This window comes from Babylonia areolata, chromosome 20 (assembly GCF_041734735.1).
Source record: "Babylonia areolata isolate BAREFJ2019XMU chromosome 20, ASM4173473v1, whole genome shotgun sequence".
Lineage (NCBI taxonomy): Eukaryota > Metazoa > Mollusca > Gastropoda > Neogastropoda > Buccinidae > Babylonia > Babylonia areolata.
The window spans coordinates 50,562,741-50,565,698 of NC_134895.1; positions in this window are offsets into that span (position 1 = coordinate 50,562,741).

Here is a 2,958-nt window from a genome sequence, read left to right on the forward strand (position 1 = left end):
AGCAGTAGTAGTAGTAGTAGTAGCAGTAGTAGTAGAAGTAGCAGCAGCAACAGCAGCAGTAGTAGTAGTAGTAGCAGCAGTAATAGTAGGAGTAGTAGCAGCAGTAATACTAGTAGTAGCAACAGCAGTAGTAGTAGTAGTAGCAGCAGCAGTAATAGTAGTAGTAGTAGCAGCAGCAGCAGCAGTAATAGTAGTAGTGGTAGCAGCAGCAGCAGTAGTGGTAGTAGAAGTAGTAGCAGCAGCAGTAATAGTAGGAATAGTAGCAGCAGTAATAGTAGTAGTAGCAATAGCAGCAGTATTAGTAGTAGCAGCAGCAGTAATAGTAGGAGTAGTAGCAACAGCAGCAGTAGTGGTAGTAGAAGTAGGAACAGCAGCAGTAGTAGTTGTAGCAACAGCAGCAGTAATAGCAGTAGTAGCAGCAGCAGCAGTAGTAGTAGTAGCAGCAGTAGCAGCAGCAGTAATAGTAGGAGTAGTAGCAACAGCAGCAGTAGTAGTAATAGAAGTAGGAACGGCAGCAGCAGTAGTAGTAGTAGCAACAGCAGCAGTAATAGCAGTAGTAGCAGCAGCAGAAGAAGTAGTAGTAGTAGCAGTAGAAGTGGTAGTAGCAGTAATAGTAGGAGTAGTAGCAGCAGCAGTAGTAGTAGTAGCAACAGCAGTAGTAGTAGTAGTAGTAGCAGCAGCAGTAATAGTAGTAGTAGTAGCAGCAGCAGCAGCAGTAATAGCAGTAGTGGTAGCAGCAGCAGCAGTAGTGGTAGTAGAAGTAGTAGCAGCAGCAGTAATAGTAGGAATAGTAGCAACAGCAGCAGTAGTAGGAGGAGCAGCAGCAGTAGTAGTAGTAGCAGCAGCAGTAATAGTAGGAGTAGTAGCAACAGCAGCAGTAGTAGTAATAGAAGTAGGAACAGCAGCAGTAGTAGTAGTAGCAACAGCAGCAGTAATAGCAGTAGTAGCAGCAGCAGAAGCAGTAGTAGCAGCAGCAACAGCAGCAGTAATAGTAGTAGAAGTAGTAGCAGCAGCAGCAGCGGTAATGGCGGTGACGGTGGTGGTGGGCGAGGAGAACAATCCCGACGGCCGTTAAAAAAAAAAGGCTATTATGGGACCCTTAACTTTTAAACTTAAACCTATTCTTCCTCTTCTTTTTCTTCTTAATAGAAGCAGCAGTAGTAGTAGTGGTGGTAGTAGTAGTAGATGTAGTATCAGTAGTAGTAGTAGTAGTGGTGGTAGTAGTAGTAGATGTAGTATCAGTAGTAGTAGTAGTAGTGGTATCAACATTATTGAAGCACTCGTTCACCAATTTTCTCCCGCCATTCCACCCCCTCCCCCATTTTTGTTTTGTTTTGTTTGTTTGCTTGTTTGTCTGTAATGCAAACTTTCCTTCAACCGTCACAGCGAGATCGCCGAGCGACCTGACGACGACAACGCCCTCAACACTCAGCTGTCCGGCGCCGGAACCGGAAGCGGAAGCGGAGGAAGTGACGTCACAGTCAGCAAAGGCTCACGGGAGGACGGTGGCTACCTGATGACGCAGGGGTCGGGCAGCTGGATCCTGATCGCCGCCTGCATCGGCCTGTCACTGCTGACCGTGCTGCTCTCCGTCTGCTACTGTCAGGTTCGCCGCCAGGTGACCAACCTCATCCGGCAGAGCTCCGTGTCCAGCGGGCAGCCTATGCTGTGAGGGGGAGGGAGGGAGGGAGGGAGGAAGGAAGCCTTCTGTGTGTTTGGGGGTGGGGGGGGAGGTGAGGCGGGTCGGGGAAGAAGACGGACTGAAGAGGGTGACGGGGTACAACAGTGAGACCGCATCCTTTCTGTGTGTGTGTGTGTGTGTGTGTGTGTGGGTGGGTGTGTGTGGAGACCTCATCCTTTCTGTGTGTGTGTGTGTGTGTGTGTGTGTAGTGGGGGGAAGGGGAGGGAGGAGAGTGGGGAGGGGGGTGAAGAAGGACTGGAGACCTCATCCTTTCTGTGTGTGTGTGTGTGTAGTGGGGGGGGGGCGGGGGAGGGAGGAGAGTGGGGAGGGGGGTAAAGAAGGACTGGAGACAGTGGCGGGGGTGGACACTGAGACCTCATCCTTTCTGTGTGTGTGTGGGGGGGGTGTGTGTGGAGGGGGGGAGGTGAGAGGGGAGGAGACGGACTGGAGACGGTGGTGGGGTAGACGCTGAGACCTCATCCATTTTGTGTGTGGGGGTTGGTGGGGGGGGGGAGATGGACTGGAGACGTATGGTGACGGGGGTGGACATTGAGACCTCATCCTTTCTCTGTGTGGGTGGGGTGGGGTGGGGTGGGGAGATGGACTGGAGAAGGTGGTGGGGTAGACGCTGGAACCTCATACTTTCTGTGTGTTGGGGGGGGGGGGAGTGGGGGGATGGACTGGAGACGAATGGTGGTGGTGGGGGTGGACACAGAGACCTCACCGTTTGGTCGTACAGCCAGTGTTCTAGTCCTCCTGGATTGTTGTGTTTTCTTCTTCTTCTTTTGTTGCCGTATAGCCAGCTAGCTCTATCGCGGCCCTTATTGTTCGAGAGGGCTTTGCTCGTAAGATCTCGATTGGCTGCGTTGGGGGAATTTGTGTCCTGGACTGTACTTTACTGTGGCTTTTCGCCCGTGTTCTGGCTTGCTTTCTGTTATAGAATCCAGCACTCAACTGTGTAGAGGTTACATCTACATGACAGGAGATTCTTGGTGGTGGTGGGCCTTCTAGGGTCCTGCACTTAGCGAGGGTAGGAGGATATAGCGTTGATAATGACTGAGCCATCACCACGGGAGGTTCTTGGGGTCGGCAGATAACTGTACTGTGTGACTCGGGTTTGTTGCTTTGTGGTGGTGGCATAACGGTCCATGAAAAAAACCAAAAAAAAACCAACAGAGAAACTACTTCAGGAATCCACTCCGCCACTTTGCTGAGGGGACGACACCACAATAGAAAAGTCCTGCCTCCTGATACAGAGTCGGAAGTGTAGGTTTGGG